This window comes from Acinonyx jubatus, chromosome C2 (assembly GCF_027475565.1).
Source record: "Acinonyx jubatus isolate Ajub_Pintada_27869175 chromosome C2, VMU_Ajub_asm_v1.0, whole genome shotgun sequence".
Lineage (NCBI taxonomy): Eukaryota > Metazoa > Chordata > Mammalia > Carnivora > Felidae > Acinonyx > Acinonyx jubatus.
The window spans coordinates 129,301,200-129,325,920 of NC_069384.1; the positions used below are offsets into that span (position 1 = coordinate 129,301,200).

General features: G+C 40.9%; 1 protein-coding gene and 1 non-coding gene across 15 annotated transcripts in view; one reads left to right on the forward strand and one right to left on the reverse strand.

Annotated features, from left to right (window-relative positions):
- The window catches only part of NEK11 (NIMA related kinase 11), a 272,598-nt gene that overhangs the window by 20,848 nt on the left and 227,029 nt on the right, over window positions 1–24,721 (reverse strand). The window lies entirely within an intron of this gene.
- On the forward strand, window positions 9,888–9,990 carry LOC113600082 (U6 spliceosomal RNA). The gene has a single exon (XR_003421048.1). It is a non-coding gene; the product is annotated as a U6 spliceosomal RNA (small nuclear RNA).

Genomic DNA, 24,721 nt, shown 5'->3' on the forward strand with positions numbered 1-24,721 from the left:
TTGTCTGGTATATTGTAATTGCAGGGCGGGTAGCAGGAAGATTCCAGTGTGTGCTGCTGGCCTTGGCTACTAAAAAATTATAGCAAAGGCTCGCTATAGTCTTGCTGAGACTTGCTGAGCAAGTTTGCTGAGACTGTTTCCAATCTCTACAAACAGATTTGTGCTATATCTTTTCATGATCCTCCTAACTTTATTATAAGGATGTATAAAATGTTTGTACTTTAGACAAAAAGTATAAAGCATAATACAATGAACACTCACATATTTAACTCCCAGTGTAAGGAACCAAGCAATAACGAATACAGCTGAAGCTCCCTGAATTCCCTGCCCAAATCATAAACCCCTTCCAGTCCCCAGAGGTCACCACTATTTTGAATTTGGTGTTTTATCATCACCGAGCATTTAAAAACTACTTTTACTATATAAGTGTGGCTCTTTGGAAATAAGTAGAACTGCTTTGTGTGGTTTTACATTTTGTGTGGTATTAGACTTATCCTTGCCCCCTTTTGCTTAAAATTGTTGACATTTATCCCCTTCACTTCTGTAGTTCATTGATTTTCACTGTGTGCCGTTCCATGACTATTTCTATATTCGTTCACCTGCTGAAGTATATTTCGGGTTGTTTCTGTTTCTCCCCCACCCCCTGCCCACCTTTACTAATAAGGCTGCTACAAACATTCTTGCACGCATCTCCTTGGATTCATTATATCTTAAATTACAAAACATAAACACACCTGGGAAACTCAGCTCTTCAGACACAGTTCTGACCTGACATCATTATTGTCAGATTGGTTTCCCATCACTCATATTTGGTCATCAAGATAACCATTTATAATAGCATCAAGAGGGATGTTTATAATAAGAAGATATAATCCAGAGAGGGATAGAATGATTTAAAAATTAGAACTTGGAACTTTTGAAAAGCCCTGTAAGTTACCAAGGAGTTCATCTAGTCAAACACTTTCATTGTATAGACAAAGGCAGTGATTCCAGAATGGGACTAAGGACTGTGGTCCTAACCTGGGCCCCCAGTGTGATGGCCATACATATGAAATATAGAAAAAGTAAATTCCCTTGCTTTTCCTTCTATTCACTAAGCCCCCCTAAACCATGCACCATGAAATGTTGACTGCTCAACAAAGTCCTTCCTAGCTGAATTATAACTGTGTTTCCCTTGATCAATTCAAACCACATTTTTTATTTTTCAAAAGTCATTTTTACCACAGCTTTGCTGAAGTAGAAGCAAAAGACCTGAAACTAACATAAATTTCCTATTCAAACACAATAAGAATAATTGGATTTGCAAAGGAAAATAAAAAGAAATCACAAAGGAAAAGAAACTAGAACATTAATATGTTTGGAAGAATTTGTTGGGGACAGGATGTGGGAAACTATGAGTTTCCTGGGAGAAGAGTGAATTTCAAAAGCTGCCTGTCATTTGGTGAGATTCTCCAAGGGCTCCCTCCTTGACCAAACTTTAGTCAGTCCCTACCCTTGATACCTAACCTAGTTCCTATTAGTAACTCTCCATCCACTGACCCCACTAATACTGTCCGTTGACCATGAATCCCCTGCTTGTGTGTTGCGTGGGGCTGAGTTCAATCTCTCTCTCCCCTATTGCAACAGTCTTAAAAAATCTTCCTCGCCTGTTTAATTCTGTTAGGTGCAGTTTTTCTTGGACAGATTTACTTCTCAATGCAGAGAGGATCCAGACTGTCACTGGGTCCCACATTACAAGCTGTCCATGTTTGCAATAACCTGAGACAGTCTCAGTGTGTGCCTGGCACGGGAGTATAATCACCAGTGGTACCCATTCCACTGTCAAAAGTGCCCCAGTTTGGACAATAAATCATAGAATTACCCACACATGGTGTGAAATTTACTGGCTAAATTGTCATCGGGACTCTCAGTGCCAAGAGGACCTGCTGGACTTTTAAAATGGTGCTACAGCAATTCAAAGAACAAAAGAGAGCAGACTCCTTAAATGAGAACACTCCTTTCCAGTCCTGACCCCTGAGGCATAGTTACATTAGAATTGTATCATTTTATGTCTAAATTAAAACATTTCTCCATAAACAAAAAATGATGATTTTCATCACTTTGTCTCTCAAACATGTTCATACATTGCCTTTTTATACCTCTCCTTCGATGACTATGGAGGGGTTTATCACAGCACGCTTACCAGGAATGTGACATGCATTCCAGAGCAATGGGGAGAGAGGGAGGGAGGAGACAGAGAGACACCAGGAAGGCCAATGTGGTGCCAGCCTTAGGAAAAACAACTGAGAATGGGGAATCAATACCTCATTCTCCCATGAATTGCATTAAAAGGCTGAAATGAGTTTGCAAAACAATAATCGAAGCTGACAGCTGCTCTCGACAGGTTGGGACAAATGAAAATTGAGCTGGGCTTTCACATGCTGTGGGGAGCGGGCAGGACAGGCAGAAACCTCCTAATGCCTTTCACTTGGAAACACTGGGTTTCCTAATTGTCTCCTGTCCTGAAGCCAAAGGAGAAGATCCCTCATTAAGGTGACGTTTGCCGAGTGGTTTTGAGAAATGGACGTTTTAGCTCCTTTCACTTGTTTGAAAGTATCTGCAAGAGGCCCATATCGTGCAGGGCTTCCAGGAGTCCAGTGGGACAGGAGAGGTCAAACTCTCCTGTCAGGTAGGGGCCTTCAGGCACAGGCCGGGGTGGGGGTGGCAGGGGGAAGGGCTGGATCAGATAATCTCCAAATTTCATCCTATTGGGAAAGTCTATGATTCTGCCTCCATGGACTCTCGGCATGGGTTTGTTAACCCCGTTTTATAGGTAGGAAGATTTGAATGAGGAAAGAGCAAGGACACTGAAGGGGAGCTGAGCCTCCTGACTCAGCTGAGCTCAGTATGAGACCTGAAAGATGAGACTGTTGATTTAAAAAAAAAAAAAAAAGGAGTTGGGGCACCTGGGTGGCTCAGTCGGTAAAGTGTCCAACTTTGGCTCAGGTCATGGTCTCATGGTTTGTGGGTTCGAGCCCTGTGTCGGGCTCTGTGCTGATAGCTCAGAGCCTGGAGCCTTGCTTCGGATTCCGTGTCCCTCTCTTGCTCTGCCCCTCCCCTGCTCATGTTCCATCTCTCTCTCAAGAATAAATAAAACGTTAAAAATTAAAAAAAAAAAAAGGAGCAAAGGCCATCAGGAGGTTGCTTTACTGAAACCTCACCATCCAAAACGGGGTCCTGCCTGCAGCATCACATCTCTGAACTGCTGGTTAGAAATGCAGAATCTTAGATCCCACCCCAGACCTGCTCAATCAGAATCCGCATTTAACAAGATCACAGTGGATCCAAAACCTTTGAGATGCAGCAAAAGTGGTTCTAAGAGGGAAGTTTATAGCAATACAGGTCTATCTCAAGAAGCAAGAAAAATCTCTAATAAACAACCTAACCTTACACCTAAAGGAGCTAGAAAAAGAAGAACAAACAAAACCCCAAAAAACAGCAGAAGGAAAGGAATAATAAAGATTAGAGCAGAAATACATGATACGACACTAAAAAGACAATAGAACAGATCAATGAAGACAGGAGCTGGTTCTTTGAAAAGATCAACAAAATTGATAAATCTCTAGCTAGAGTCAATAACAACAACAACAACAACAACAAAACAAAAAAAGAGAGAACTCAAATAAACAAAATCACTAATGAAAGAGGACAAAGAAAACTGACACCACAGAAATACAAATAATTGTAAGAGAATATTATGAAAAATTATATGCCAACAAACTGGATAACCTAGAAGAAATGGATAAATTCCTTGAAATATATAACCTCCTTAAACTGAAGCAGGAAGAAATACAAAGTTTGAACAGACCAATTACCAGCAACGAAATTGAATCAGTAATAACAAAGACCCCAAGCAAACTGAAGTCCAGGACCAGACAGCTTTAGGTGAGTTCTACTAAACATTTAAACAAGAGTTACTACCTGTTCTCAAATTCTTTCAAAATATAGAAGAGGATGGAAAACTTCCAAAATCATTTTATGAGGTCAGCATTACCCTGATACCAAAATCAGATAAAGACACCACACAAAAGAGAGAACTATAGGCCAATATATCTGATAAAAATAGTTGCAAAATACTAGCAAAATGAATGCAACAATACATTTTAAAAAATCATTCACCATGATCAAGTGGGATTTATTCCTGGGATACAAGGGTGGTTTAATATTTGCAAATGAATCAACATGATATATCATATCAATAAGAGAAAGGATAAAAACCAAGCATTTGACAAAGTACAACATCCATTCATGATAAAAACTCTCAACAAAGTAGGGTTGTAGGGGACATACCTCAACATAATAAAGACCATATACGAAAACCCCACAGCAAACATCATACTCAGTGAGGAAAAATGGAGACCTTTTCCCCTAAGGTCAGGAATAAGACAAGGATGTCCACTTTCACTACTTTTATTCAACATGGTGTTAGAAGTTCATGAGATCAAGTCCCGCAGAGCCTGTTTGAGATTCTCTCTATCCCTGTCTAAACAAACAAACAAACAAACAAAGAAACAAACTTAAAAACAAACAGGGGCACCTGGGTTGGTTAAGCATCTGACTTCAGGTCAGGTCATGATCTTGCAGTTTGTGAGTTTGAGCCCGCTTTGGGCTCTGTGCTGATAGCTCAGAGCCTGGAGCCTGCCTTGGATTCTTTGCCTCCCTTTCTCTCTGCCCCTCCCCTGCTCATGCTCTGTCTCTCTCTCTCAAGGATAAATAAACATTAAGAAAATTAAAAAAATAAAAATAAAAGACAAGGTACTGAACGGAAGAAGAAATTTGCAAATGACATATCCGATAAAAGGGTTAGTATCCAAAATATATAAAGAAGTTATACAACTCAACACCCAAAAACAAATTATCCAATTAAAAAATGGGCAGAAAACACGAACAGACATTTCTCTAGAGAAGACGTACAGATGACGGACAGACACATGAAAAGATGCTCAACATCACTCATCATCAGGGAAATGCAAATCAAAGCTACAATAAGCTATCACCTCACACCTGTCAAAATGGCCACAATAAAAAAAAAAACACAAGAAACAACAAGTGTTGTCAAGGATTTGGAGAAAAAGGAACCCTGTGCATTGTTGGTGGGAATGCAAATTGGTGCAGCCACTGTGGAAAACAGTATGGAGGTTCTTCAAAAAATTGAAAATAGAACTACCCTATGATCCAGTAATTGCACTACTGGGTATTTACCCCCAAAATACAAAAACGCTAATTCAAAGGGATACATGCATCCCTAAGTTTATTGCAGCATTATTTAAATAGCCAAAGTAATGGAACAGCTCAAGTATCCATCGATGGATGGATAAAGATGTGGTATGTAAATATATGTACATATATATCCATATTTATCCATAATTATATATATTATATATATAATGAAATATTATTCAGTCAGAAAAAAGAATGAAGTCTTGCTGTTTGCAACAACATGGATGGATCTAGAAAATATAATGCTAAGCAAAATAAGCCAGTCAGAGAAAGACAAATACCATATGATTTCACTCATATGTGGAATATAAGAAACAAAATAAAGGAGCAAAGGAAAAAAGAGAAAAAGAGAGGGAGACAAACCAAGAAACAGATTTTTTTTAAGTTTTTATTTAGCTAATCTCTACACCCAACATAGGGCTTGAAGTCAGGACCCTGAGATCAAGAGTCACATGCTCATCTGACTGAGCCAGCCAGGCGCCCCAAGAAACAGACTCTTAACTATAGAGAACAAACTGATGGTTACCAGAGGGGAGGAGGGCAGGGGGATGGGTGAAATAGGTGAGGGGGACTAAAGAGTATACTTATCATGGTGACAGAAAAAAAAAAAAAAAGAAAAGAAAAAGAGAAAAGATCACAGTTCCTTCACATATTCATTCACACTAGCCGAAGTCAAGAATTTCTAGGAAATGGTTTATACTCTTAATAAAGAACAAAAGTTTTTGAACCAAAAAGGAAAAAAAAAAACAACAAAAACAAGAAAGCACCCTTCCCACCATGAAACAAAACCCCAAGTCATTTGTAGGCACTTGAGAGTTTGAGAAGCAATGACTGGAACTCTGGATCACACTTTGAATAGCAAGACTCCAAAAAGCATTTAAAGCTACGAATTCTCTTTTGACAGAGTTCTGAGGCTTTTATGCAATCAGGCCAGTTTACCAAGCTCTGAGACGTCATTTCGCATACCAGCACCCTCTGCAGAATTACTAAATTTGCTTTTTTACAACATGAGTTTAAATCTGATAAGAGTCATAGGAAAGGGACCTCCATCAGTTTCAGACTAAAGCACTCTCTTTCTCTCTCTCCCCTCTTCCCTTTCCTTCTCCCTGGAGACCTGGTGCACAGATTTGGGTTGGTAATAATCTTGTATTCATAACACCTTCTCAGCATCATGTTTGTTTCAAGAGGAAGACTCCAGCCTTGCTCAGGCTGAAGATTATGAATTACAGTTTGTTTGGTAGTTTGCTGGGTTTGCTAGAAATCTCTTTTTTGACTAAGCAGGAAATCGTTTTTTCCTTCATTTCAGGAAATATTGTATTCTAATTTTACCTTACTGATGATCTGACTGGGAAGTGACAACCAAGCATAAGCCCATGTTAATAATTTTGTCTTCTTTTCTTTGTTTCTGCAAAAACCACTTGGTGTGAAATAAAGTTTCAATTAGGTCTAATATATGGGTTGTCTTGGGATACACTTGGGAAGACACAGGAAGAATTAAATTGCAGGTTTTAGTTGAACCATATGAAATTGCCACTTTCACAGGTTAAAGAGCAGCGAAACATTGGCAGCTTCTTTTAATCAACCTAATTATAATGTTTCAATTTAGAATTGCTTGACCTAGGGAATATCAAGAGAGTAGCAAGTGCTATTTGTGGAGGCTGGGCTGTTCTATTTCCTTGGAGATTTTTTTTTTTTTTTGGAGGTTAGGACAAATGCTCTGAAGGCTAGATAACCATTTTTCTATTCTGAGCAGCCAGGGAGAAATGGTGTTAGAAGGTCAGGTTTGGTTATCGATTCAGGATGAAAGTATGTATCCTTGAAGGAGGCTTATCACCTTCTGAATCTGTGAAATATATAAATGGTGCCAAACCTTGACAAGACAAACTAGGGTGAATTTCTTTTCTACTTCCTTGTTATAGTCAAATGCAGGTAATGGTTTAACTCTGATCACAGCAAGAAGAGCTTTTCCCTATCACAAACTAACACCACTCTTTAGTCAGAATGTGGGAGTGGAAGAGTCAAAGGGAAGTGTAAGAATCTAGTCCCTTTCTTATTCTTATCACAATTATACTGTAGGCATGCTGTGTTCCATGGTACTCTAAGACTATTCTATCATATTCTATGACTCAATTCTATGAATCCCATCAGAGTGTAATGAAGTATTTAAGCATGCTGGCCCAGGATCACGCTTTAAGTAGCAAAGGTAGGAATCATGTATTATTTGTAATGGTGTGCGTAGTGCTTTTAAGAGATCTTGGCACACAGAAGGCATTAACAACTATTTTATCCCAAGTTTTAAAATTTGTTGAGGGGCTCCTGGGTGGCTCAGTCAGTTAAGTGTCTGGCTTCAGGTCAGGTCATGATCTTGAGGTTCATGAGTTCGAGTCCTGCATCAGGCACTGTGCTGATGGCTCAGGGCCTGGAGCCTGCTTCAGATTCCGTGTCTCCCTCTTTCTGTCCCTCCCCTGTTCACACTCTGTCTCTCTCTCTCTCTCAAAATAAATAAACATTAAAGAAATTAAAATAAAAATTTGTTGAATAATGGGGTGCCTGGGTGGCTCAGGCATTCCTTTAAGCATCTGATTTCGGCTCAGGTCATGATCTCATGTTCCTGGGTTTGAGCCCCGCATTGGGCTAGGTGCTGACAGCTCAGAGCCTGAAGCCTGCTTCGGATTCTGTTTCTCTCTCTCTCTCTCCCTCTCTCTCTCTCTCTCTCTCAAAAATAAATAAACATAAAAAAAAAAAGAAATCTGTTAAAATTTGTTGAATAAATGGTGACTTTTAATAACCAATCACATTACCAAGAATTGAAGATATTACATTAAAAATCTTTGTGGATCATAAAAACCAATTTGGCAATAAATATCAGGAGTCACATTCTATGAACCAGTAATTATAATAAAAGGTCATATCCTATAAACCAGTAATTGCAAGACACTTATCTTAGGAAAGTTAAATTGTTTGAAATGTTTGAAAACACCATTAGGTAAAAAAATATTTACCTTATATACATGAGTTGAAAAAAACTGAAAGCCTAAAACCCAAGAATAAACTATTATAGATAAAGTAACGATATTTTTAGGCTATTTAATATTTAATAACCTTGGGAAATACTTGAGAAAGGTGAGGGTGAAAAACCTTGACACCAATATCTTATCCTTGTTACCTAGCACTATATCATAAAAATGTCCCAAATTACTTAAAATTCTGCCAAAATAGTATTTTTAATGGCTGTAGAATATTCCATTGGATGTAAATAAAGTTATTAACTGTTTCATGAATACACATACACACACATGCACTAAAAAATAACATGCAGATGGGATCATAGCATCCCTATTGTTCTGTACATTTTCTCAGTTGATAATATAGAGAGCTCATCACATAAGCACACACAGATCTTCATTAATTCTTTTCATCGTCAATGCCAGGATAGTATTCCGCTGCAGAGATACATGTTGATTTTTCAAAACAGCTCTTATTGATTCCTTTAGGCTATTTATAGCTTCTTTGCTATTAAAACAACCCTTCAACAGATACATACATTTTTGTGCATGTATGCAAGTATTTCTGTAGGATAAATTCTGAAATTGCCAGATCAAAGAGAATGCCATTTAAAAAATTTGAATAGACATTGCCAAATTGCCTCCCAATTACCGCACCAATTAACATTCACTTCAACAGTGTATGAAAGTAACTGCTTCATTTTAAAGTGGAAACAAAAAATAAATAAATAAATAAAAAATAAAGTGGAAACAGTGAGGAATGCCTGGGTGGCTCAGTTGGTTAAGCATCTGGCTTTTGATTTTGGCTCAGGTCATGATGTCATGGTTTGTGAGTTTGAGCCCTGTGTCAGGCTCTATGCTGACAGTGCAGAGCCTGCTTGGGACTCTCTCTCTCCCCCTCTTTACCCCTTCCCCATTCCCTCTCTCTCTCTCTCAAAATAAATAAACTTAAAAAAAATAAAGTGGGAACACTGGATGGGATACAGAGTTGATGTCTGAACAACATGGGTTTGAACAGTTTGTGTGGTCCACTTACATGCGGATATTTTACAGTATAGTACTGCAAATGTATTTTCTCTTCCTTATGATTTTTCTTAATGACATTTTCTTTTCTCTAGCCTCCTTTATTGTAAAATACAGTATATAACACTTACAGCATACAAAATATGTATTAATCGACTGTTGATGTTATTGGTAAAGCTTCCCTTGACTGTAGGCTCTTAGTTAACTCTTGGGGAGTCAACATCATATGCAGATTTTCAATTGTGTGGGGGGTTGGCGCCCCAACTCCTGCATTGCTTAAAGACCAACTGTATTTATGTGTATATGTGTATGTGTTTGAAATAGATCTCATGAACCCCAACCATACTATGGCATGACTGTAAATGAGGTCCCCTTTTCTCCTTCCCTACATCCCTTTCCACTTTTTCTTCCTTCCTACCTTCCTTTTTTCATTTTTTTCCTTCTCTTTCCTCCCTCCCTTTCTGCCTTCCATCTTTATTATTTTATCTAATGGGAAAAGAGACAGAGGGAAAGTCAGGGTAAGGTGAAGGCCAGTGAAGAATTTATGTGGCATTTAGGGAATGGGAAGAAAGCAGGAAATGGGCTTCAGATGGAAGCAAAGTGCTTATTTTGGCAGCATATGGACGAAGATTGGAATGACACAGAGATTAGCAGGGCTTCTGCATAAGATGGCACACAGATTAGTGACTCGTTTTATATTTTTATGGTAACTGTGAGAGGTGATGGACGTATAAATGAAGCCTGTCGTGGCAATCACACCACAAAACATACATATAGCAAACCATCGCGTTGTACACCTTAAGCTGACGTAACGTTACGTAAATATATCTCAATAAAGATGGAAAAAACTCAGAAGTGGAATGTTGTGGGAAATACCTGGAAATGTGTGGTGTGGGGCAAGTCAGACATACTGGGGAGGACAGTTTGGATGTGCATTGCTAATCTTCATGAGCACAGGATTCACCTGAGGAGCTTGTTCGGATTCAATGAGTCCGGATGGGGCCTGACAACCTGCATTTCTAATGGGCTTCTGGGCAACTGTGCTGGTCTGGGACCACACTGTGAGGAACAGAACTTAGTTGACAAAGCCAGCTTCCAGAAACAACAGGCAGAAGCATTAGTAAGCAGTGAGAAGGGCTGTGAGCATTACCATTTGGAGCCAAGAATGCCTTCTGCAAATGTTACATACAAGGTGATAAAAGTCGTGAGCTGGCTCCTTCCGTTACTACTGTGTCACCCACCCAATTCAGCTTGGCCCACACCAGCACTGGAACCAGACGCTTGACTCAAACCCATGCTTATTTCTTCTACTCTTGCAGGAATCCTGATCCGGAGATCAGATTGTATTTGATTTGCTTCATCTCCAAAACTTAGTAATGATGTCGGTCACACAGAGTCCGCCGTTTCCTTCATTCACATAGTGCCTGGTGCTGCTGACACTGTGCAAGGTTTAAGTGGCAAGTGCCCACCTTAATTTCAGTCCTGAAGGTGCCCACACCCTGCAGCTGGCAGGATTGAAGCCACACCTTGTTGCTTTCCATGCTGGGTGAGGACAAAATGGGAACTATTGCCCAAAGGCCCTGTGTTAAAGTCCTTTGGAATTAAACCATTTTAAGGCTCCTCTACAACTTTCCAATGTTCCACAGAAATGTTTTCTGAAGCATTATGTTGCGGCAAAGCTAGGATTATTGATGTATGTTTGGGAACTGGGACGTTTTTATATCTAATTCTTCCTGTGGGATGATTTCTTTGCCATCAGTCCTTGTAAATCAAGGGAAGTACAAATGCTAGCTTTAAAAATTCACAAGCTGAGGTTGACAGAAACATTTTTCACCTCTCTGATCCAAGCCAGGCAGTGTTTGATGCTGGCACACCTAGATTTTCCCTCTCTTAGTTTCTGCCTAAGGAAAGCGAGACATGAAGTTACTGGTACACACACACAGGCACACACACGTGTGTGCTCGCACACAAAAGCTCAGGCTTGGAGCCTTAGGGAAACTAGTAAATGAATAGTCTCCTTTTCAAAACATAATAAAAAAGACAAGATTCAGTGCAGGTCTTAAGAACTTTGTCACCTGTTGAGGCTGTTGTTTGCATTTAGGAAACAGGTTCAACGTGAGTAAAAGTGTGTGTTTCTCTCAATCCTGGAGGGACATGCAAGGTTAGCTTTATGAGTGATAGGTACAGACTAAGGATACATGAGAAAGGCTTCTAATATGCTTGTATTCACTTTAAGTTTTGCTCTAATAAGGGATCATTAAAAATATGATTAGCAATTAGGTTGTTTTTATGCTTGAATCACGCTTTCATTTGCATTAAAAAGTTCTATTTGAGTAGAAAAGTCAGAGAGGCATAATGTTTCTTCTCTTTTTCAAGAAATCAAGCTGTTTAAACTGTATAACAACCGCAAAACTACATCTACCTGGTGAACAAAAGAAAAACCAACAGCGGAGAGTTATCTTTACATACCACATAGACAGCCATAAAAATGTTTTGTGTTAATGACTTAAAAGAAATAGAAACATGGAAGTTGAGGGAGCCTGTCCCAGGACCACTTAATGTCAAGGCTCTGTCGCACCAAAGATGTTGAAGGAATTGCTGAAGGTTCGTGGCAAAGCAAGGAGCACATGAACACTGTCTGTTTCAAGAATGCCTCTGAGGCGTGATGGGCTGGCAAGTGGTGCCAGTTTATTAACCTATTGCCTTGGCTCCACCCACTCTTCTGGACTCATTCTTCTGATGTTGGGCCCCAGACTCTGTGGACCTTTTTGTCTTGCCCACTGCCCCTTATTAGGCTCCATTAATAGAAGGTTCTGGAGGAAAATGGGAAAGCTGGAGCAGAAAAAAGGGATTTGACCTCCAGTTCTATCAGATGCCCTGGTGACAGCACATCTTCTGTCTTCTGGCCAGCAGCAGCTCACTTCAGTGTACGGTGTCTCTATTCCTCGCAGACCCAGCCTCACTGGTTCTATTCAGAGACACCAGCACCAGCGGCTGGCACCCTGTCCTCCAAAATCTGGGTACCATTCCATGGAACCTCTCCTCAAGTTCAGAGACACCAACATGGCCCAGCAATGGCTCCTCCTCAGGGGTCTGCACCCTGGTCCGTGGGCCCCTCCTCTGAGCCTCTGAGTCTTCATGGTCCCAGCCTCTTCCTTTTATTCTCCAGGTCTACGTGGTAGCTGCTCCCCACATTTGCTGCTCCATGATATACCAGCATCTTTTTGTCTTTTTTTTTTTAATTTTTTTTTCAATGTTTATTTATTTTTGGGACAGAGAGAGACAGAGTATGAACGGGGGAGGGGCAGAGAGAGAGGGAGACACAGAATCGGAAACAGGCTCCAGGCTCTGAGCCATCAGCCCAGAGCCTGACGTGGGGCCCGAACTCACGGACCGCGAGATCGTGACCTGGCTGAAGTCGGACGCTCAACCGACTGCGCCACCCAGGCGCCCCCTTTTTGTCTTTTTAATTGCCCTAATACTTGGATAACAATGCTATATTAAATTCTCTCCATTAAAGTAATTGGTGTGGTTTCTTTCTCTTAATAGGGCCCCAACTGATAGACAAGCTGAGAAAGGCTAGGCAGGATTCTTTTCCAAGACACAACATTCTCTAAGCACGAAAGATTTTCCTGTAAGATTTGTTGTGCAATTTTGTTATTGAATCAGGTATGGGTCAAACTACCTGATCCTTATTTGGAACATCAGAGCACAAGAAAAATCCAGTATCTTGTAAATGGTTCCATGAGCTTCCACCTCCATCTATTGTTGTTTATGCTCTAAAAGGATAGATAGGATGTAGAGTGACCTGAGATGGTGGTTATGGTATTCTCTAACTTAACTTCCTTAATGGAACACACACACACACACACACACACACACACACACACACACACACACACACACACAGTTTCTTCTATGGAGAAAATGGAAGAAAGCAATGAGAGGTTTCTGGAGATGAATCTGGAGATTCACAACCAGAACTCCAGGTATGGTTAGATGAAGAGAATTCTATGTCATTGAAAGAATAAATGCCAGCTTTGTTGGATTGGCAGCTGACACTAAGTTCTCTATAGAATGGACTAAAAAGTAAATGTATCCTGATTTGAAAACCTTTCAGATGAGTGGGAAAAACTGTCATTTCATTTATTTTTAGTAAAAGCACAATGTTGAAATGCTACTTGATTCAGATGACAACGTGGGAGACAGGAGTGCACCCAGAACTTTGCACTACAGTCATTGTAGGAGGAAACACCTGGTTGTACAAGTCCTGGTCACACACATTCCTGAAATCCTTTAGTTTGTGCTGGTTTAAAACAGCAAGATTGCATATGGCAACAGTGACAGGAAACATTTCAGATTTCTTGCTTTGTCTATAACAAAGTGAGGACTGTAAATACTTCCTTTGTCTTGTCTCTTGTCTACAGATGATAAAACTAATCTCAAAGACCTAATGCAACTAGCTCAAGGGCGTATACTTGTTTAGTGGCACAAAGTCAGAATTTGTATCTGGGTCTCCCTGACTCCAAGAACCGAGCTTCTAATATCTCAAGGCAATGACACATCCTCAACCAACTCTTCCTCCTCATTTTGGCTTTAGGTACTTTCCCTTGGGTGATTACAATTTTATGGACAAAACTCATAAGTTCTTGGGTGACCATAGTCTGGTTACTTTCTGAGCTTCTCTTACCTACCTGATATTTATGATAGTTTCTAATATTTTCCTAAGATAAGTTAAGCCAATCGGTTCTTTAATAAAAAAAGTTTAAAATATCTCTAGTCTTTGTGGTCTTATATTGAATTAGCCAGTATAGCTCTCTAACACACCAGCCAGTGGTTTACAACTTTTGCTAAATCCTCACCTTCTCCAGGATGTTTACCACTAGACTTTACTGATTTGCACACACCAAATGTTTTCAAGAACTATACCCTTCAAAGATTGTCCCTCCAAGTGGCAAATCTACTGCCTTAGCTCGTTAATACTTCTGCTCTTGCATAATCATCCATTTTCCTAAACATTATTCACTCATCAATATTCAGCCAACACCATGGAGTACAACGGCGTGTTTCTGTATGCTTTACTGCATTTAATTCAAGGTTCATAATAAACAAATGACAGTAGGCAACATTATCTTTCCCGTTCTCTGGAGCAGAAGGAGGCTCAGAAAGCTCAGGCAGTTTGTGAGAGAGCTACAGAGCTGGTGAGTCACAGAGGAGATTTGAGAGTCCCAGGCTTCCAAACCCAAAGGACTGATACAGTTGTGGACACACGTAAACGAAGGATGAGGGATCCCAGGAACCACACTGATCCACTGTGGAGCCCATGGGAGGGAAGAAATAACAGGGCCAGTGGATATCTCTTGCTCCCTAACCACGGCTGAAGAGGTGGGTGGTGCTCATGCTGAGGGGCTAGAAGCAAATGCTGGCTGCACAATGGCACGGCAACAGCAGCTCCAAAGCTCATTTCAGAGCAGAGTTTGGATGATGCAAATAGCTTGAGATGCCCCAGTGTGTCGTTATGTAATTCCTGTCTGTCCCTGTAGTCGTCATTTTTCCGTATAGATACACACTGCACTTTCTTCTATTGATTTTCAGAAACAGCCAAGAAACACATCCCACTGTGGCTGACACTCAGAAGGTATGAATGCCAGGGCTTCTGCCATTGCTTTTCACTTCTAAGTTTGAAAGTATCTTGGTCATGTAAGAAGGAAATTTCTTTAAATTAGAAACAAACAACAACAAGAAACCTCTGAGATGCAAGAGATTTAAAAAATAAAATGAAATCTCTAGAAGGTAACAGTGAAATCATTCATCGGTGATGCTGTCTACAAAATCTCTCCCCACCTAGACCTGAGAATTCACCTTGAAGACCCCACTGTCTTCTCGAAACACTTCATGTCAGGCCTCACATGAAAACTGAATCTCACTGCAGCCCTACACACCATCCAGAGAAAATCAACCTATGCATATCTGAAAATTGCCCCTATAGCCCATTTACCTTAAGCCCATTCACGATCCACCCAGGGGGTTATCAGAGATTTATGAGCAATCTTTTGCAGATTTAAGGATGCAGTTAAGGAAGGAATTCATTTTTGTAATGTCCTTATATTTCATTCATTCATCCACTCATTCATCCACTAGTTGTTTATTGAACACCTGATCTTTGTGCTGAGAAATCAGCAATGAATCAAAGAGTCCTGTCAAATCATCTCAGTATCTTTTTTCTTTTTTAAAAAATAATTTTTTAATGTTTATTTTTGAGAGAGAGAGAGACAGAGCATGAGTGGGGGAGGGGCAGAGAGAGAGAGGGAGACACAGAATGTGAAGCAGGCTCCAGGCTTTGAGCTGTCAGCACAGAGCCCAACATGGGGCTTGAACTCAAGAACCATGAGATCATGACCTAAGCCCAAGCTGGACATTAAACCAACTGAGCCACCCAGGCACCCCTCAGTATCTTTTTTCTATTGACAAAATGCAACAAGGAAATCATACAATCATATCTGCCTTTCAGATTTCAATGTTCCACCCTCACATTTCTGAACATGAGGGGAGTTTTCTCTGTAATGTTCTTCAGGCTGTCTGGCAAATGACTCACCCCCTAAGTTAACTTACTCATTACTCATTATCACAGATAATGAGTAGATTTAGTGTCACAAAAAAACAATATTAGAAAGCATTTTTCTTGTATCTGAATGTACCAGTCTATGAAGAATCTTGGTGTGATTTGGGGGGGAATGAAATGTCATTGTCTGGGAATTCTGTTTAATGAGAACACCTTCTTGAGCTACTGTGAGCAGGGGGAGGAGTGTCAAGGCGTCCATGCCTCTGATAGCAGCAGATCCACATTAGCCTGGTCTCAACTAGGAAATGATTCTTTTCATGCCAATGATTTTTTTCTTCTCCTTCTCCTTCTCCTTTTTTCTCATTCTTCTCCTTCTTCCTCCTTCTCCTTCTTTCTTTTCTTCCTTTTCTCTTTCTTTCTTTCTTTCTTTCTTTCTTTCTTTCTTTCTTTCTTTCTTTCTTTCTTTCTTTCTTTCTCCTCCTCCTCCTCCTCCTCCTCCTCCTCCTCCTCCTCCTCCTTCTTCTTCTTCTTCTTCTTCTTCTCTTTTTCCTTCTCCTTCTCCACCGCCTCCTCTTTCTCTGCCTCCTCTTCCTCCTCCCCCTCCTCCTTTTTAAAATAGACTAAATAACAACTTCAATTTCAGGGCCCCAACTTGTGTTACTTTGGTTTTCTGAAAGACTCAAGTGGGAAAGAGTCTCTTCCAATGAATTTTAATATGTTTTTCCCAATACCATGGCAGGTAGAATATTCATGCAGAGAACAGGAGTCCTGTATTAAAGAGAGCTATATGCCAAGCAAACAGAGCATACTGGGGGAATTAAGTAGTACTTGGCATTTTACAGAATGCTTTAGAAGGTGCATGAGTTATATATAAAAGACAGACAACAATGACAACACTTAAATTGAATCTTGAGAATCCCCAGGTGCAAGTATAAATAACTTTTGCAAACTGTAAAAGGGCCCTGATACAAAGAGTAGATAGCATAGTCCAGAACAGAGTAGGCAGAAGACTACCAGCAAAATGTGTATCATACAAAGAGGAGAAAAATGAAGCCCAGACTGGAAGAGTCACACTGTAAAAGGGTAATCCCCAATTCTTAGAGAAGATGGAGATTTATTGTGCTCATTCTCCCTCATCCTCTGCACTCTTTCATTTAACCATCAGAATTTGTTCTTATATTCTGTGTTAATAAGCTGTTTACATGCCAGAGGATAAAGCTGATCATACTGAACAATCCCTGAGATGTTTTTAAAGAGATCTGAGTTAAGAAATCCCTGCATATTTTAGTATATTAAGATATTCCTGGCGGTTATGGTAAGATTCTACTGCCTGTGTATGGGCAAACCAACCGAGCAGAACCCCTAACCAGAGTCTGATGAGGCTCCACATTAAGTTATGAGTGGATGTTTTTCTGTGTCCTGCTTGCCTTAGAACATCTCTGATAGTGACTATACTTTAACACTCCTTGATTAGGAGATGACCATAAAAATAGAAAGTCAAAACACTATTAGTTAATTAACGCATGATAATAGGGAAACATACTCATCAAATCAGCCAAGGGCATCCCTGTCATTTATTCCTCAGAGAATTTAAATTAAAATCTGCCTTCAGTTTTGCTCTTATCCTTTCTTCAAGGGTCACATATTTTTAATTTAAAAAATGAGAAGCAAACATTTAATTCTAATTAAAATCAATTGACTGTAAATTCTCTGGGTAATCTTTAACCTTTAAATGGAGTTAGACCCCTAGAAAACTACATGGCTTAGTTAATCATAAAACAGCTTTTTATTTTACCAAAGAAGCCACCTTTATAAAAGCACATCTACATTTCCTGCAGAAGGATTGTTGAGGATATGAGTTTACTCAATATGCCATGTATAAAACACCATGTGAGGAGCCCTGTCTTCCATGAGGACCCACATTCATGTTCTTAATAATGAGAACTAGGAATTGTATTGTATTTCCCCTTTTTGACTTGACTTTCTGGAAGCTCAGGGCCATATTACACACTCAGCCATAGCAACCATGGTCACACATTGACTTCTTCACTCTCTCTGATCTTCATATTATATATATATATATATATATATATATATATATATACACACACACACACACACACATATATATGTATATATAGTATATCATGATGTGATGTGTATATTATGATAGTACATAGGATGTGAAAATGGATTAAACAAACTTCTCTCAGGTATTAGAGGTAAACTATGATCAGCAAAGCATGCTATTCATATGCGTCAACTGGTAATTTGATTTTCAAATCCTTTTTGACATAGAGTTAGAGAATAAATTTTTAAGTAAAGTAGATTTTCAGTCTCTCAAAGGCAAAGATTGTCTTCCATTTCTCTCTTCATTATTCTCTGCAAACAACAGGGGCTCAACAAAAGCCACCAAAGGCAAACGAGAGGCAACGCTTACTTACTGAGGGTTTGGTTCATATTTCTTGGAACTTGAGGTAACCTGGGAGGCTATCCTGAAATAGGAGGTTCAGGTTAAGAGGTAGATGAAGAAGATCCCGATCTCGCCAGTGAGCAGTTATTTGCTCTTACGGAGGCGGGCAGATGTGTAGGAGTCTGGGTGTGATTACAAGGTGTCCTGAGGCTGGTGTGTCGTCGGGTGCAGAGAGCTCTGGTGGAGCTGCAGAAACCTTGGCAGCACCGTAGCAGCAGGAGACCACCCTGAGCCTCACCGAGGAGCACACCTGCTCCCACGTCCACCCAGCCGGTTTCTGTGGGCACAGGTGCACAGAAAACACCTCTTTCATATGGAATTGAAAACACTATGATTCTGGTATTCTTCCAGTTTTTCTAAGGTTTGCCCATTATTCTGTATCTGACTCCACCCGAGGTGCTTCTGGCTATTCCGTTTGCACACTCAGGATATACAAGGGTGACATGGTCGCCTGTGTCCCTCACACCCAGAGGGGCTTAGGGAAGGACAGCTGCGACTCCCTGACTCTATGCCATCTTATCAAGAATCAAAAATAACATTTGTTTCAATTATTTCTTTGCCAATATCTTCATACTGTACTGTCAGAAGGAGTCTGCCTTCTTCCTAAGGTCCTGTGGGTTGGGAGCCCAGATGTGACAGCTTGTTCCATGGCTGGGAATTGTAAAGGTCGGGTTGCATGATTTCTTTTTCTAATTTGGCAAATTGAAAACTATTAGAGTCAAAGCTCAACAAATACAGCAATAACATGAGACTTCCTGCTTAACCTGCAGTACGTGGAGGTGTTTAGGGTTTCCAGCATCAAACAGATTGAAGATATTTCAAAATATTATAGGAACAGCTGTGTGAATTTATTATAGCTTTATCCTAAATGTGCTTAATTGTTTCAAAATAATGCTTATTGCCCCAGCTGGGAAAGTACAAATTTACTACAATTCAGGCATGATCTTAATGGTGATCAAAGACAAGTAACACATTTGATTTTTGGTCCCCACTCCCTGACTTGGACATCTGTTTTGCAGTTGACAACAGTTAAAGGGCCCTCTTCAGGACTGTTTGCTTGGGAGCAGGATTTCAATTTTGTGTGGAGAAAAAAATAATATGCATTTCATAGTCAAGTAGATACCAATTCATAAAGTCAGGGGCCCACTGGGTGGCAGTTGAAAGATCCAGAAAGAGATGTGAAAAGAGCCATCTAGCATTTATTGGGTGCCCACTTAGTACTAAATAGAGTGATATATAGTACTTATGCTCATTATTTCCCCATTTTGCAGGTGAAAAAACCAAGGCTTGAAGAGGCAAAGGGACTTGTCCAAAACCAGAACATAAGAAGGGGAGCTAAGTTGTAAATTTAGATCATTCAAATCCTAAAATCCACCTCTGCACATTACAGTGATTTACCTATGATGCGCCCTGTTGTTACCGAAATGGAACAATTGGAATTTGGGTGCACATGTGTTAAGCTTCGGTTGGTGTGTATACACACACACACACACACACACACACACACACACACACACACAGTATTTTGAAAAAATACCTAGAGAAGACTTTTTCAGGGAAGATGAAATCCTGATGACACAGATAAGAGCAAAAGCCCAAGAAGTAGAGGAATTGCCAAGGTGCCTGGCATGAGAACATTCTATTTTACTCCTGAGAAAGGGATGAAAGCAAAAGATGCTGGAAAACTGGAGTGAAGCTGGGGTGGAGACCTCTGGGAGTGTAGCGGACTTTGGGCTGTACCCCAAGATCCCCCTTTAGGACTGAAGTCTCATTCCCCAACTTTGGCGAGTGGGCATGGCAGGGAGCCCTCAGCCCATGGACCTCTAGAGAGCTGCCCTTGTGCCAGGGCGAACACCCCTTTCTGTGGCCCTGCAGCCCGTGACTGGTGTGCACAGGGCTCTCAAGCTTAGTCCCCTCAAGCCAACTTGGACAACTTTGCAGGGCCGTTCCAGCTTTAGCACATCCCCTCTGGCCAACGAGATCTTGATGAACAGTACCACAACCCAGCTTCTCCTTCTGCTCAGTCTGCCTTCCTTCCATCCTCCAACATGAGTGGACCCAGAGAGCCAGCCCCCGTGCAGGAAACCTTCTGCAGGAAAACGATCTCAGAGCTTGCTTTCCAGTGAGCAGACCCACAACAGGTGGCTACCAAGCACTTCTTTAAGAACAGGGGTGCCTAAGTGACCTTAAGCCTTTGTGACACGATGCCTTTATCACTGGCTTCCAAATTTTCAAAAAAGTCTAGTGCCCTCACAAATGATTTGGTTAAGTAGGAGTATTGGGGAAAATGGATAAAGAGGTTAGATTTTCAGTCTAGACCAATATGGTGCAGCATGGAGACATGGGAGACAGAAGATGAGATATTTACAACTTGTAGGGACTTTCAGAACTCCCAGAAAGGGCTGTGAACTACCACAGGACAAGGACATAGGGCCTGAGCCAAAGTTGCTGAGACCTAAGGGCCAGAGACAAATGGGCTGACATGTGGGTTAGCAGTTATGAGGCTGAGCTTCACCTTCACAGAAAGGAGATAAGTAATTCCTGGGCCAGGCAAGGAGACGTTAACGGGTCCATGAGAGTGAGAAGGCATCATGTGAGTAGTGCATGGACCTATCCATCCCTTTGGAAAAGACGGACCCCTCTTCTGAACTCCCTGGGTGTTGGCTGCACTCAGGTGGCGCTTGACATTCTCCTCGGTCTTGTGAATCACACTTCAGGTGCCCAGTCTTCTTAACTAGGGTGTAAGGTGTCTCCCTCATTATGCACCTCAAGGCACTTAGCACCTCACATGACAGACTCTCAAGAAAAACACAATTGATTGATTGTAGACCTTGACACAGCTGAGTATGAAGTCTGACCAGCTCTGTAAAGGCTCTCTTAAACCTAATAAGTAAATTTGGAACCACTGCTCCATAGGCAAGAAGCCCTCATTTGCTGGTCACCAAGCCTTCCTTTCCTACAAGTTTTTGTTTGTTGTTTTGCAATTGAAATGCTGGTTTCAATCAGCAGTTCCTTCGGAAGTGCTGCTGCCTGACACTGACCTCTTATTAAAGGAAGGGAATGTTGGAGGCATAACTAACACCTCTTCAACGAGATTTGGAAAGCGAAGAAGAGAACATCATCTATTTCTCCACTGAAAGGTTATTTCAATCAGTGAGATAGAATGAGCTTTATTCATAAAGCACTTGGAAATCCTGCAATGCCAAGTTCTTTGTATTAAAAACATGTATTTAACAGAGGAGAAGCCTGGGCTGGGACGATGAGATGCTGTCAAAATATAGAGACCAAATACCCACCAACTGAGAAAGGCATGGAACAGGACCTAGGATTTGAGAGCGGCAGACCGAGCCTGGAAGCTAGCTTTGGCCTTGTGTGTCTCAGTTGGCCTTTCTGTAATCACAGATTGTTCACCTTTAAGGTGCGGTTGCATGTACTTATGACAACAAAATGAGCACAAGTAGGTTCCAGAACATGATGCCAGGCACATGGGAGGCTCGTGGGAATGAAAAGGCTCCTTTAGAACATTTAGGGTTCTTGATAGGGACCCGGGCTTTTGTGTCACTTGGCTCTCACTGGCACCATCCGACCCTGGCTGTGGTTAGCAGCACTAGTTTTGGAATTACCCATACTTCTTTTTTTATTTTTTAATTAAAAAAATTTTTTTTAATGTTTATTTATTTTTGAGACAGAGACAGAGTGCAAGAGGGGAGGGACAAAAAGAGGAAGACATAGAATCAAAACAGGCTTTAGGCTCTGAGCTGTCAGCGCCTAACGAGTTCAGCCCAACGTGGGGCATGAACTCATGAATGGTAAGATCATGACCTGAGCTGAAGTTGGAAGCTTAACCGATGGCCACCTAGGCGCTTATTATTATTATTTTTTAATGTTTTATTTTTTAGAGAGAGATAGATAGAGCACAAGTAGGGGAGGGGCAGAGAGAGGGGAGACACAGAATCTGCAGCAGGCTCCCGGCTCCCGGCACAGGGTTCGAAATGGTGAACCGGGAGATCATGACCTGAGCCAAAGCTGGCTGCTTAACTGACTGAGCCACCCAAGCGCCCTGGAATTAATCATACTTCTATTCTAAACATAGCCTTGCCACTTACTAGCTGTGTGACAGTAGGGAGGTTTCTTAACCTCCTGAAATACAACTCCTTTACTTATAAAATGGGGAGTTTTGCCATCTCACAGATGTGTGGTGAGAGCCGCCTGTGGTAGCGGGTGTCTGGCTTAGCACACGTTCCTTATCACACCTCTGGGCATTGAAAGCAAGTTTCCCTTCACATAAACATTACTATGGCTTTGGTCCAGTTTAGAACCTGAGCTGATACTATTATAAACCTCATGCTACTCCATCTTGGAAGTATTTTAGCAAGTGCTTAACGCTCCACCACCATTTTCTTTTACAAGCGATTGCTACTGCATGATGAGCCATGTATCAGGTTAACAAGAAGAACAATAAAGGTCATGGGCTTCTCATTTCCAGTTTGACCTTCTTCGGTCAAGGTCATCCTGTGATTGAAAGTGAAAGAAAAATTTCAAGAACTTCTGAGGCAGCTAGCTGAAACTGAACCAATTACTATGTTTGACCTCAGGGTTACTATAGAACCTCCTTGTGCCTTCTGCAGCCTCTAAATAGTTGACTTCAGCCCTCATCACAGCACTCGGCCAGAGCTGTGCTCTAACCTTGCCCAGACCTTTTCAAACAGTGGACAAGAGAGTTCAACAATGAAATTGCCAGAAAATTCTCCACAGCCCTGCAGCACTCAAAGAGGGTTCTGCAGCTGCAGCAGCTAACACAGGATCTAGTGCCATCCGGCCAAGGACAGGCCTCTATGATGCACACCCACAAATACATAAACCAGTTCTGAGTATCAAAGTGGCATGCACTGTGTCGGGCATGCTCACACAGGTAAGTCGTGAGTGCATCTCACCAAACACACTAGGCAGCTCCACAGGAACCACCTTTCCTCCCGTCCTCTTCAACAAAGACTATCTATTCACTGCCTACTTACAGGAGAGCAATGCCCAATGGGCATGATGCCGCACATCACCACACCGACTCTAGGTGTTCATCAGCTAGGACCGGTGACACCAAAACCAACACTTCTGGAAAAGTGATTCCTCCGACATGTTAGGGCACCGTGAGTTTCACCTCATTTAGGTAATTCACAAAAATCACTAACCCTCTCCCCCTGCCAAAGTATCACTTTTTATTAACCCATGTGAACAACAGCATTTGATTCTCAATAAACAATATTTCTGGTAAACTGGGTTGGAAAGCTCAGCTGAACCCTGAGGCCAAAAGTGGCTTCTTCTCTTCCACTGCAAGTCTAGACTTAGAGACATTTTCTGTTCCTGACTCTCAAGTGTGTTTGCTGACAGAGATGAAAATACAACTTCCTATATTCCAAAAAATATACCAAAAGCAAAGAAAATAGGTCACAAGGTAAAAGACTAAGTTTACTAGAGAGAGGGAGAGAGAGAGAGAGAGAGAGAGAGAGAGAGAGAGAGAGAGACGAAGATAGTAGAAAACATAAAATCCAAAAGTTTGATAACATACTCTGTGGAGAAACCAGAGAAGAGGCACTTGCATACACTGCTGGGTTGGAATGCAAAATGGCATTCGGTGATACCTACCAGAACTATATATGCATTTACTTTCTGATCAAGCAATTCCGTCTCTAGAAATCTATCTCAAAGATAAACTGGAAATAAAACAAAAAAGGTAAATGCACAGGGTATTCATTATAGTACTACCTGTAATAGCTAAAGCCTGGAAAAACACATATGTCCATCTGGGGAAAGGGTGAATAAACAACAGTCCCTCCGCACAAAGGACATCTTGGAAGCTGTGAAAAGGAATGGCCCCCATTGCTATACACTACTGTGAAGTAATCCCGAGGATATATTGCCAGGTGAAACAGACCAAAGTGTGTATAATGTGTTGCCAATTTCTTAAGAAGTGAGAAATATGATACTTTTATTTGAATATCTTTTTTAAATGAAAGGATGAGCCATACATTTTTTTTAATGATTCCCATTTGTGGAAGGGAGAGAATAGGGTAAAGGATCAAGGATAGAAGCTATCTTCTTTAAATATGCCTTTTTATGGATTTGACTTTGGACCCATGGAACCACTTTACATAATTAAGAAACAAAAGTAAAACAAGAACAGTTTCTAAATATGTGAACCAAATAAACTTTTATATACCCAAATGGAGCCTAATGATTCAGTTAAATAGAAATGGGTTGCATGGACGTGAGGAAATTACTGAGGTGAAGGAAAGAACCATGCAAAAGAGTTATAAAGAGGAAACTGCTTTATGAAACTTTTTATGAAGACTGCCTCTTCATACCTGCCAGGTTGTCATTTATTATGAAACCCGACAACTCACT